The 13,753-nt window shown below is 42.5% G+C and overlaps 1 protein-coding gene across 6 annotated transcripts in view; it reads left to right on the top strand.

Moving 5' to 3' along the window:
• The window catches only part of Acap2 (ArfGAP with coiled-coil, ankyrin repeat and PH domains 2), a 124,541-nt gene that overhangs the window by 32,267 nt on the left and 78,521 nt on the right, over positions 1 to 13,753 (top strand). The window lies entirely within an intron of this gene.

Genomic DNA, 13,753 nt, shown 5'->3' with positions numbered 1-13,753 from the left:
TCAGTGGAGGGAATGATGGTTAGCACCTGGGAGAAGTAGGCAGGAGGTAGAGAAGAAGATTCGACGTTGTCGGGCATGGACATCAGCACCATGGAGGAGTTCAGGGCGGTCCAGATTTGTGTCTTGAGCATCTGTATGATAAGAAAAGAGAGCAGGTTTGGAAGCCGGTGTGTTGGCTGTTCTGGGAGGGATTTTAGTTCTGCTTTTCTTGCAGGTGAGGAGAATTCCCTTTTACATTTAAAGATTTGCTTTTGCACTTCAGATGCTTTAAGGTTTTTAGCGCCTGCTAAGTCTTTCCTGGAAGAACTGCTCTTTTATTGGCGATGATTTGTCCTCCGCTGTTAAAATAGTGAGAGCTTGCCGGGCGGTGGTGGCGCACGCCTTTAATCCCAGCACTCGGGAGGCAGAGCCAGGCGGATCTCTGTGAGTTCGAGGCCAGCCTGGTCTCCAAAGCGAGTTCCAGGAAAGGCGCAAAGCTACACAGAGAAACCCTGTCTCGAAAAAACCAAAAAAAAAAAAAAAAAAAAAAAAAAAAAAATAGTGAGAGCTGACGAAGTTGGTATGTGTTCTTTTAGTTCATCTGTTTTTGTGGTTAGGAATCTCTTCTCTGTTTTCTTTTCCTTTGGGGGCTGGCTTCAAACTCAGTTGTACCAAACTCTCAGCTCTCCTGCCTCTGCCTCCTGAGCCAGGGACTGCAGTCCTGTGCCGCTACACTCCGCTCTGGAAGTCTTTTGGAGGCGGGGACTACAGTCCTGTGCTGCTACACTCCACTCTGGAAGTCTTTTGGGAGGACGTTCCTAACTGTAGAATCTCTTCTCCTGGGGCCATTTAGACTGTTCCCTTTTTCTCAGGGAAATGTGGCGTCACTCTCACAGTGTGAGAGCCTACAACACGTGCTAACACGACAGGTATAGAGTGGTTTTTACCATTTTAAAATTTGGTTTCTTAACTGATAGTAAGGTAGAACATCTTTCTGTCTTATTGTCTCCTTCATGCTCCCTCTCCCTAAGTTGTCTGTTTGGTGGTATCCTGCTGCGCTTCTGTTGGCTTGCTTGCCCTTTTCCCTGTGACTTGTGGACACATTGTTCAAACATAATGCTTTGTCAAAGAAAATCTCTCCTTGGGGCTGGAGAGATGCCTGAGCCGTTAACACCACTGGCTGCTCTTCCAGAGGACCCGGGTTCAGTTCCCAGCACTCACATGGCAACTCACAACTGTCTGTAACTCCAAGATCTGATACTCTTACATAGACATACATGCAGGCAAAACACCAATGCTAATAAAATAAAAATAAAATAAATTTAAAAAAGTCTCTCCTCCAAATCTATGTTTTGTATTCGTTTTTTCTTTTTTTGGAGTTGAGGATCGAACCCAGGGCCTTGCGCTTGCCAGGCAAGCGCTCTACCACTGAGCTAAATCCCCAACCCTGTATTCATTTTTTATAGTGTCTTTTAACCATAGGATTTCATTTTTCATGGCTTGGAAAAATTAAAAATCTACTACTGCATAGAAAACATAATTTTTTCATGCCTTATTTTTATAAACAAGTTTTCCTTTCATATATAGAAAACTATCAAGTGAGTAGTATTAAATGAAGTTCTACGTTTGGAAACATTTAAAAATTATAAATGTTGGTGACACAGACATCAGCCAATGGTTCTCTGATTGCTCCTTACTCTTGTAAGCAGGGTCTACCTTTGCTGACTGAAGGCAGTGTTTACTTTTTAAATAATGAACTCAATTTTTTTTTGCTAGTTTTTTTGGTTCACTGCAAAATCAAGCAAAAAATGCAGAAAATTCCTATATACCCTCTGCTCCAAAAAAACACACCCTGTACCAGAGGGTACATTTGTTAAAATCGATGAACACTTCAATGTCACACAAAGTCCATACTTCAAATCAGGTTCACTAATAGAGTTTAGGCAATTTTATAATGGCTTGCATCTACCACTGTAGAATCATACAGAATATGATTTGCTTTATATGTATATATATATATACACAGAGAGAGAGAGAGAGAGAGAGAGAGAGAGAGAGAGAGAGAGAGAGAGAGAGAAGTTTTGCTATTTTTACTAAGTGAAAAATCCTATTTATACCTCTGCTTTATCTCCTTCTCCAACCTCTGCTTACAACTGGTCCTTCCACTGTGTCCATAATTTTACTTTTTTTTGTTTGTTTGTTTCTTTGTTTGTTTTTGAGACAGGATTTCCTCTGTGTAACAGTCCTGGCTGTCCTGGAACTCACTCTGTAGACCAGGCTGGCCTAGAAGTCACAGAGATCCTCCTGCCTCTGCCTCCCATGTGCTGGGATTAAAGGTGTGTGCCGCCATGCTCAGTTTCAGTTTTACTTTTTAAAGGAAACGTTGTTTAGAATCTGAAGTATGCATCCTGTCCTCTTTGACTTACACCACAAGTTTGTCTGTGTCTTTTGGGTGATGGTATTGGGGTGTGAACCAAGGGCCTGCGTGTGCGAGGCAGGTACTCCGAACTCTGTCCTTAGTCCTCTCTTTACTTTGTGTTTTGATAGAGGGTCTCACTGAGTTATACATTCTGGTCTTGAACTTGCTTTGTAGCCCAAGCAGAATCTGAATTTATGCTCTTGATGTCTTAACTGCTTGAGTAGCTGAGAGTACAGGACCGTGCCAACAGGCCTGGTTCTCTGTGTGTTTTCATAGCTTGCTAGTTCATTTCTTTTTAGTGTGACTCACAGCCCACTGCCTGGGTATTCCACACTTTCCCATCCACCTAGTAAAAGACGTGACGGCCGCTTCACTGTTCGGCACTTTGAACAGAGCTGTTAGAGCATCCATATATAGGCCTTTGATGGGGTGGACACGAGCCTTTAGCTCCATGGAGCATGGTCCCAGGGTTGTGTGAGTGTGCTTGATCTCATGAGGAGCTGCTAACTGGGTTTCCAGGTCGGTCTCCTCTGTGTTGCCCCAGCCCTTGCCAGCCCCCGATGCTGCAGTGTTCGGTTTCGATCCCTCTCTCGTAAGCGTGTTGGAGCGTCTTGTTGGAGTTTCCTGGCTGTTGTTTGTCATACACTTGCCGTCTTAGTGTCCTCCTCCATGAGCTGCCCCCTCAGGTCTTTTGCTCATTTATAATTGGACCTATTTTCTCCTTACTGACTTTTAACTGCTTTTTATATTTTGGTTAACATTCCTTTATTAGTTTTTTTCTTTCTTTTCTGTACTAAGGATCTATTGCACATGGCCTTGAGCATGCTAGGCAGTTGCTCTACCGCTGAACTATATCCCTAGATCAAACAGTCCTTTTCCAAATAAGTTCTTTGTAAATATTTTTTCTCTGACTATGGTTTGCCTTCCTGTTCTCTTGAGAAATATTTACTTTTAAATGAATGACAGGTGTGTTTATTTGTGATCATAGATTCTAATGAATTGATGAATGTTTTTGCATAAGAAATCAAGACTGTGTCTGGACATGATAGTTCACAGCTGCCTGTAAATGTAGTGTTTACTATGCAGAAGCAATGATTGCTGCTTTGAAGCTGGCCTGGGCTGTAGGTAAGACCTTGACTCCAGGAAAGTTATTCACCCACTTATCCACCCACCCATCCATCTCTCTCCATCTTCTTCAGTACGTGGTTTGACCAGTAAGATTTAAACCAGCCAAGAGTCTGTAAAGCTTAAGTAGGAGTTCAGATTTTCCTCTGTGAATTATGTTAAACACAAAATATTTAATCTTATGGGTCACAGAAATTCTTGATGTTTCAGCAACACAGTTAATGTGATTGCATGAGGTTGAGAAAAAAAAAAATTGTGTGTCCAGTCTAGGCTGGCCTCAAACTCCCAACCCTCCAGCCTCAGCCTCCCAAGTGCTGAGATTATTCTCATGTGCCACTACACCTGGTTTATTCTCATTTAGTTTCATGGGCTGCCATAATCTAATTACTATATTTTCTTGGAAACTTTAAAAATACTTAATCTCACCTTAGGAGTACATTTTTGTACTTCTAAGTGGGCCATCAAATATCAGGCCCAAAGTGTTTTCCATTTTGAAAGCTGTTTTGTAATCATCTTTAAAACCCACCGTGGCTGGAAGTGGCGCACACCTTTAATCCCAGGACCCTGGAGGAGAGGCAGGCGGATCTCTGTGAGTTCTAGGCCAGCCTGGGCTACATAGTTCTGAGATAGCTAGGGCTACACAGAGAAACCCCATCTCAACAAACAACAGCAACAGCAACCACAAAACCCTCAGGTTAACTTTGTTCCTCCTGTAACTGTGCGGGTTTGTGCACATCTGCTTGGCGGCCCGGCTCTGTGCGGGTTTGTGCACATCTGCTTGGCGGCCCCGGCTCTGTGCGGGTTTGTGCACATCTGCTTGGCGGCCCCGGCTCTGTGCGGGTTTGTGCACATCTGCTTGGCGGCCCGGCTCTGTGCGGGTTTGTGCACATCTGCTTGGCGGCCCGGCTCTGTGCGGGTTTGTGCACATCTGCTTGGCGGCCCGGCTCTGTGCGGGTTTGTGCACATCTGCTTGGCGGCCCCGGCTCTGTGCGGGTTTGTGCACATCTGCTTGGCGGCCCCGGCTCTGTGCGGGTTTGTGCACATCTGCTTGGCGGCCCCGGCTCTGTGCGGGTTTGTGCACGTCTGCTTGGCGGCCCCGGCTCTGTGCGGGTTTGTGCACGTCTGCTTGGCGGCCCCGGCTCTGTGCGGGTTTGTGCACGTCTGCTTGGCGGCCCGGCTCTGTGCGGGTTTGTGCACGTCTGCTTGGCGGCCCGGCTCCCTTCGCTCTGCTACGCTGTTTTCTCTTCTGCACCACACAGTGGCTTTTCTTTCTTCTTTGTCAGTTACCTTCACATTCTCCCCTTAGCCTTTCCTTTCCCCAGCTTTCTTAAAATTTATTTTTATTTTATGTGCATTGGTGTTTCACTTGCATGTATGTCTGTGTGAGGGTGTCAGAAGGCCTGGAACTGGCGTTACAGACAGTTATGAGCTACCATGTGGGTGCTGGGAACTGAACCTGGGTCCTCTGGAGGGGCTGCCAGTGCTCCTAACCACTGAGCCATCTCTCCAGTCCCGTATAATTCTTAACTCACATCTCCATCTTAAACATCTTACTTAAGCTCTGGACTCTGTTTTATCTACCTGTTTGGTCTCACCACTTACATACTGAGGAAGTAATTCGGGATAAATCTAAAACTGAGTTCTAGAACTTCTCTCTAAACTGGTGCCACTCAGTTTCCTGGTTTCGTTTGCTTGTAACTCTATCCTTTCTGTTTCTTTAATCAAAGCCTTGTCTCACCCTGATTATACATTACCATGCACTTGTGCACACATGCATATGCTTGTATGTTACACCCAACTCATCAGGAAATCCTCCTTCCTGAACTTCCAGGCGATGCCCAGAACCTGGGGAGTTTCACCATGGTGGGGGTTGGTTTGACCAGCCTCTTCTCTGAAGGGTGTGAGGGCTGCAACCTCCAGCTCGGCTTTTTGCTTCCTATTTTGTTTCTTTACGCTCTTCTACCCAACAGCCAGACTGAGTCTTGTTGCCTCTTGCCCGTTCAGACTGCTGTCGGCCAGCAGTCGTGCGCATTCCTCTCTCTGGCCTGCAAGGCTCTCAGTGTGACGGGTTCTCCATGAGCCCTGTGTGCCTCGTTTCTTTCTGCTCCGGCCTCGTTGCCTTCCTGCTCTTCCTTAGACACACCAGGGCTGCTGGATTGGTTGGTTTTCTAACAGCCCTTCTTGATGGCTACTACCTCACCCCAGGCCTTTGATCGAGTGCCACTTTCTTGGGGAGTGCATCTAGATTACCCTGTTTAAAACTGGAGTCCAGGCCACTTCTTCCACTCTGCGTGCCCCAGTTGATTATCGTGCTCATGGTTTCCTGCCTGAGTTCCCTTAGGATGGTATAGGACGGCAGGGGTCACCGCTGACTTACTGATCCCACTGTAACAAGTGGGCCCTTTCCTTTGCCACCTTCTCGGTGGCATGACATTAACTCCCATGGTGATTACCTGGCATCGCTCCTGCTGGAATTCACTAACTCCCTGAACAGGAAAGACAGGCTGTCAGGGGAGGAGGAAAACATGCAGACACCTTCCTGAACTAGTATTGGGTTCTAGGAGGAGGAAAGAGAAGGTAATCTCATACCTGATTAAAATGTTTCTAGTATTTCTTTAGGTTGGTGCCCTATCAATAATGGGTATTTGCCGTTGTGCACGATAAACATCACTGGACATAGCTGCCGTCCGCCACGAAGGGGATGTGCAGTGTGTGGCTGTAGAAGTCCCATGCCTGTCCTGGAGAGGAGTAGAGGCCTGGGGACAAAAGCCCCTGTGTGTCTAGTTCTCCTTCCAGCCCAGCCTGGCTGTGCAGAGTAGAGTAGTCTAGATAATAAACGCAAGCTCAGCCGTTATTTTTTATTTTATTTCTTTTTAATTTCGAGTTGGGATTTGCAGAGTGGGTGATGCTTGTGTAATGACTTGCGGATGTGGTCCTATTTACCTACCAACTGCTTGTGTCTCTCTCTGTGTGTTGGCTTGCGTGCGGTTTGGATTGTGTTCCTCCCCATCCCCTGTGGTTTACTGTGGATGATATTGACAGGGGAGGACTTGAGAGGTAAAGAACTATGCTTCATAAATTACAACTGCTTTCTTTTGAAAAATCATTTTTTATTTTGGGGAAGTGACAGGGCATTTTGTAATCTGCATGAAGTACATGATTTCTCCTCCTAAAATGTTGTTGATCAAACAACTTTGAAAAATTCCACCGTTTTTGTATTCCTATGTTACATGATGTACAAAGGGGATCCTCTGAGGGAGAATGAATTGTTAATACAGAAAAGACTTCGTAATTTATAAGTCGTTTATTTCATTCATTCATCCATCCATCCATTTGTCTGTTCATAACTAATTCTGTTGAAAGCACAAGCAAGAGCTTGAAGGAAATTTTGCTTGGGAAAAAAAAGTCAATTTAGGTTTTGGGTTTGTTTTGAATACTGTTGTAGCAGAACGTTAGATCTTAAAGTAATACAGCAGGTACACCCAGACCGATCTTCACCTTTTATGGGTGATGGAATGGAGGCCAAAGAGCTTCACATATTTTATAAGTATTCATATTGGTCGACAGAGTGAAAAGTTGCTTCTCACTTTTAGCTCATTTTCTGTTTGTTTCTCTCTCTCTCTCTCTTTTTTTTTTTTCTCATTTTAGAGTTTCTCATGGAGCCTGCAGGTTTGGTTGGTTCCAGTTTGAGGGAACAGGAGTAGTTACAGTCCTAAGATAATGAGGGAAGGCAGACCTTTTAATTCCATTCACTGGGACTTAAAGGTTTGAGAGCAACTTGTATTATTTTGTGGTGCCTCGGGATCAGACTCGTGTGTAGAGCCTTGGTTTGCTTTCCTTCTGACCTCAGTATGTGTTTTCCTGTGTTTGCATAGGCTCTGAGGGTTTCTGAATGCCATGTCAGCATGTCATGGTCTTCTGTCTGAGGCTGAAACTGGAAGAGGTTGGGAGACCTTGGCTGTGCACTCAACACTGTCATGAAGATGTTATCACAGCTGAGGCTGTGCTAAAGTTTTCACAAAGTCTTCAAAATCAGCCACACGTTCTACATTAGACCTTGTTATCTGTAGTTTGTAGATGAAATGGAAGCATAAATTTTAATTTGTTCATAGAGTTAGTAAGACACAAGTCTGGATTTATGAAAACTCCGTTCCCCTGCCTCTCAATATAACACCTCAAAGAGATCTGGCAGAACGGATCTGGAACTTTATTAGGTATGTAGTGACCATTCATGATATGAATGATTTAATGAGATTTTTCTTTTTTACAGATGGTTGTGAGCCACTGTGTTGTTGTTGGGAATTGAACTCAGGACCTCTGGAAGAGCAGCAAATGCTCTTAACCGCTGAGCCATCTCCCCAGCGAGAGATTTCTTTTTAAGAAACAGCTTTCTAGCCTTTATGCTCACTGTCACGGGGAGCTGTGTCTTGCTGTGAGGACTTTGTGTTGCTCTTTTTTGCCACTAGCCACAGGGCTGCTTTGGATCAGTGGGCTGTCCTTGATCTAGCCATTGTTCTTTCTTTGCAAAGAATAGTCCAGTATTGCTCAAGTTGGAGAAGGCTGTTGAGCTCAAAGAGGAAGTTGGCTAGGGATGATATTTAACCGTGACACACAGCAGTTCTTTTGAGTATAAATGCTTATTCTGTACATATGTAATTTATTGGAATAGAGCTACTCTATCGAACAAGAACTACAATGTTAGTTTCAAAATCTGTGCATTATATGCATGCACACACACATACATGTGCTACTGTTTTTTTATGTGTGGCGTTGGGATCCCATCCAGGGCCTCGCCCATGATTGTGAAGTACCTTATTAATGAGCTACATGCCAGCCCTGTGCAGTGTTTTGAGTATTTATCATTACTTTATGTTTGATAACTCCTTAGCAAGTAGTCAAGGCTTGGAGTCTTCCATCTGCCTTTAATTGCTGAAGGACATTTGTGTGCTTATTAGTGATCTTGAATATCTTGTTCCTGCATTTTTTCATTGCATAATTGTGTGACCTAGTTTGACTAATCCATTGAAAGAATATTGCCAAAGTTGAAGTGAAGGGTGGTGTTACTGCTTTGCCTTAAAAAAAAAATAGCTTTGTAAAAAAAAAAACAAAAACAAAAAACTGTGTTTACTTTTTGTTTAGGCTTCTATGTTTGGGATGGAATCCAGGGTCCTTTCTTGCACTTCCCAGCAAACAACACTCTACCCCAGAGCTACAGACCAAGATTGATTGTTTTAAAAAGTGTGAGCATGTGTGTGGGAGCATGTGCATGTGTATGTAGGAGTGTGTGTATTTGTTCATGTGTGTAGGAGCATAGGCATACATGAGTATTTGTGTGTGTGTGTGTGTGTGTGTGTGTGTGTGTGTGTGTGTGTGTGTGTTTGTAGGCTGGAGGACAGTGTTGGGTATCACCCTCAGGAAAGCTGTTTGCCTCTTTGGAGATAGTCTTTCTCTCTGGCTGACCAGTGAGTCCCCACACCTGCCTGGCATTTTTTTTTTTTTTTTTTTTGGTTTTTCGAGACAGGGTTTCTCTGTGTAGTTTTGAAACCTGCCCTGGATCTTGCTCTCGAACTCACAGAGATCCGCCTAGCTCTGCCTCCTGAGTTCTGGGATTAAAGGTGTGCGCCACCATAGCCTCTGCCTGGCATTTTTATGTAGGCTTTGGGGACCAAACTCAGGTGTTTATGCTTACAAAGCAACTGCTTTATCAATAAGCCGTCCCCACACGCCCCCTATGGAAGAAATGGAGCCTGTTGTTTTGGCCTTTTTAATGACTGGCACTTGAAAAGATGTAATGCTTAGCAGTATCTGGACGAGCTACAGAGGAATGATAAGGAAGGCCGTATAGATTTGCTTATTATTTTATCAAGTACGTGATTCAGAATGGTTCTTTCACACTAGTGAATAGAAGCAAAAGGAATCAGAGCTCATCTGAGAGCACAGGGTGAGGTGAAGAGAAGCTGCCAGTGTTTGTCACACTGTGACCGATGACAGGGACAGTCTCTTACAGCCCCCTCCCACTCCTTCCCTTCCCCTCCTAGATACGATAGGATGTAAGGGTAGATTATTGAATCTACATTTAAAGAGCAACAATTTGTTTGAAGTGTTTTACATTGCTATGGATTTTAGTTCATTGATACAAGTTTCAAGTTAATTTTGTTATGCTATATATACATTTCTACTCTTGTTTAAGGTATTATGTTTATGCAACTCATTTAAAATTGTAATGTATAATTAAGAAATACAGATTAATAATTAGTCATCTATGATAATCAAACTTAGAGTCATGTTAGTTAAGTTTTCTAGGTATATATGGATATGTTTCGATTAGGTGGGTAATCTTCAAACACTTTAAAGACCTACAGAATATGGCATTTAAAATGTTTTAAAAACTTAGACTTTCTGGACAATGAGACATGTCTGCTCCTGGCAGCACCAATTTACTTCAAAGAGGAAGATGGGCATTGAAGACATTCCATATGGAGTTTTCTTCTTGGCAAAATAGTCATTTGGGCAAGAAACTGTTCTTGCCTGGACTGCTTGACAGTATGTTGTATAAACTGGATATACAGAACCCATAGGAAAATGACCACTAAACTTTGCCTGAACAGGGTGAGATGGTCCTTCAGGTTCCTGCTTCACAGAAGATACTGCCAGACATTCTGCAGGACACAGAGGAAAGTGACTGATGAACTTTGCCAATAGGCAAAACAATCCTTCAAATTTCCTGCTTCAGAAGAAGTCTGCCAGAGACTTTAGGCCTGTAGGCTGAAGATGGATGCCCCAATGTTGCAGAGGAACTTTGGGTGACTGTCCAGGCAGCCAGATGTCTTTGTCATTTCTAGATTTTTGAAAGTTGCTTACAATGCACTTCCTGTTTACTTAGGTAATATTATATCCTTCAGGGTCTTTGATGGAGTTGAAGACTAGATAGTTATAGTTTTCCTTAGCTATGATAAAAGGTAAATTAAATATAAAACTTTAGACTCACAAATATAAGATAGATGATAGAATATTTTCTTTAATTTTATCAAATAGAAATAGACTAGATATTGTAACTGTAATTCTTGCTTGGTAATTGTTTTGTTATATATAATTTTACTATGTTAAAGTTAAACCCTTCCTTTTTGATTAGACAGAAAAGGGCAAGTGCTGTGGGATGTCTTTCTGTACACTGTGAATATGTGTTGCTCTCATTGGTTGATAAATAAAGCTGTTTGGCCAATGGTGATGCAGAATAAGGTTAGGCAGTACATTCAAACTGAAGATGGAGACGAGGAAGGGTGGAGACAGGAGAGATGCCAGCTTGCTGCCCAAGAAGCAACAAGATGCCAGCAGACTGGTAATGCCATGGCCGTGTGGCAACATATAGATTAATAGAAATGGGTTAATTTAAGATGAAAGAGCTAGTTAGCAAGAAGCCTGAGCCAAAGGCCATACAGATTGTAATTAATATAAGCCTCTGTATGTTTACTTGGGACCGAGTGGCTGCGGGACCGGGCAGGACACAGGAAAACTTCTGACTACACCCCCCCTTCACATATTTATTTAGTATATTTTATTTTAATGGTCTTGCTGTATTACCCAGCTGATATGGACCCCTGGCCTCTATTTTCTGTCTCACTCTCAGTAGCTGGGACTACAGAACATTCTACCAACACCAGCCTTAACACTTGCATTTTATAGATAAATGTGTAGGATTACACAGTGAAGTGAGATTGAACAATATATAAAATCCTATCAATCTGTAAGTATATGTTTAGTAGGGACCAATGATTCAATCAAATCTAACGTTGCTCATTTTAACAAATAATAATAATGTGAAAATTGAGTTAAGGTCAAGGTTAAGATGTAGCGAAGCTCCTGAAAAATCAGTTAATGTGCTTGCTCCTGGGATCAGCAGATCTGAGTGGCTGCTGTGCTGGGGGCGGCTCCGGAGAGAAGTGAATAGTGGTAGAGGTGTGCTTCAGGGATTCAGGGGACGTTTGTCATGCAGCAGAGTGAGTGAGAGTCAAGTCCCAAAGGAAGCCGCTTCTTGAGGAGTTTTGTTGTCTGAATATAATGTTCCATTGTTGAAAATGCTGAACTAATTCAGGGCTATACTTAGAATGCAAAACCTTCTTTACAATTCCTGCTCTCCAATGCATTATAGTTCAGATTGATAAATCTGCTTACAGATAATTTTTTATGTGTCTCAACAGTTTTTTGGGGGGAATTACATTATCCTAATTCTTTAACTTTCTTCTGCGTTCTTGAAATAATTTAATCTCATGTACATATTTCCCTGTCAGTAGGATGAATTTCATTTGTTCATTTTGAGGGTGTTGCCCAGGCTGTCTTAGAACTCCCAGGCTCAAGCTGTCCTCCCACCTCAGCTTCCTGAGTGCTGGGATTCCCTGCATGCATTGCAGCCTCATCTAGGAACTTGCTCCCTTACCTAAAAAGAAGACACCATTATTTATCTAGATTTTCCTGATTATTGGGCATCTTAGTTTTCAGTCAATTACAGCATCCTTATAGAGATATATTTATTTGCTCTCAGGTGTGAAGTGAGTTTAAATGATGTATAGGTGAAGGAGGAGGATTATATTTTCCAGGCTGATGGAACAATGTGTAGTTTGAACAACACTTGAAGACAGTGGCCAGCTTGTCGGCCAGGAAGAAGTATTCTGGCTTCTGTGCTGTGGGTATGCCGCCTCCTGTGTTCTTGAAGCATATGCAAGAAGAGCTCATTTATAATGGCACATGCTTGCTGAATAACTTGCAGTTTTTTTTTAATTTTGGAGATTTAAAAGCTTTAAAATTGTGTGTCCTTAGATGGAGCTGATAAAGTATTTGTTCAAAGGTCACCCAGGGTAGCTATGGAAATAGGAAATAGGGTTTATATCCTGGCTGATTTTGTTTAGTTCATTGCTTGAGAATAGGAAGGTAGTCTCCCATTACTATCCAATTAAAACGAATTTTGGTTAGTTCCTAAAATAACTGTTGGAGAATGGCTAGAACATCACGTGGGTCCATGAGATGGCATGGGGCTGTGGTTGGAGCCCTGTGGTAGAATGTCTCCGTGACATGCCTGAGGGTTTGGATTCCATTGCCAGCACACACAGAGAGCACATGTAACTTATGTTTTATTACACACCACTTTTAGTGTAAAATCTTACCCTTAAGGCATTTTAATGGCAGCTGTCTAACTTCAAACATTTCTGGTTTTGGAGTGTGGCTTGTTGGTGGTCTCAGTTGCTCTCTCTTTGTCATTGAGAGCATCTGCCTTACTGTTTACTTTCTTCTTTTTGTGTGACCTGACCTTAGCTGATTTTTCTGTATTAAAACAACATTGACAGGGGAAAATTGTCTTTATGAGTTATTTCTCACAGTAAAGCCTCTGTGATTGTTAGTGAAGGCTCTTTGGTTTCATATACTTCGCTGTCTACATATCAGAGTCAGTTAAAGCTCAACTATTAAAATGTTTTATTCTTTTTTTGAAAGTTAGGCTTTTGGATGATTTTATTTGATTAGTGTCCTTTCTGTATTTTCTGGTATCTTGCTTACGTTCTCTTATTCATTTTTTTTTTTTTTTTTTTTTTTTTTTTTTTTTTTTGGTTTTTCGAGACAGGGTTTCTCTGTGTAGCTTTGCGCCTTTCCTGGAACTCACTTGGTAGTCCAGGCTGGCCTCGAACTCACAGAGATCTGCCTGGCTCTGCCTCCCGAGTGCTGGGATTAAAGGCGTGCGCCACCACCGCCCGGCCTCTTATTCATTTTTAAAAACACACAAAACCGTTCAGATTACTGTTATTAATTTGAATCATATTAGTGATTCAAAGTGAATTGGCCTGGGGATGGCAAGATGGCTTGGCATTAAGACCATTTGCTCCTCTTCTGGAGGACCCGGATGCGGTTCCCCACACGGCATCAGAAGCCTCAACTGTCTCAACTCCAGCTTCTGGGGGTCTGATACCTCTGGCCTGCTTGGGCACTTGTGTACTTGTGCGCATACCACACCAGACACACATAACTACATGTAATTGAAAATAAATGTTAAAATACGCTAGCCTATTGTATTCTCTTATTGGTTTAAACTATTATCTGTGCCATTGCATGATCATTACATTTACATAAAGGATAATTTTTAACTATTCATATCTTTGTCTTCATCTAGAATGAAAAGTTATTTTTCAAGAGTAAAGTATGCCTTTAAAGAAGTAAACTAACCTACTTTATATTTAATTCTCCTAG

This window comes from Peromyscus californicus, unplaced genomic scaffold (assembly GCF_007827085.1).
Source record: "Peromyscus californicus insignis strain IS unplaced genomic scaffold, ASM782708v3 Scaffold_16__1_contigs__length_79575227, whole genome shotgun sequence".
Classification (NCBI taxonomy): Eukaryota; Metazoa; Chordata; class Mammalia; order Rodentia; family Cricetidae; genus Peromyscus; species Peromyscus californicus.
The sequence above is the reverse complement of the archived record's forward strand: the minus strand, read 5'-3'. Positions and strand labels throughout refer to the sequence as shown.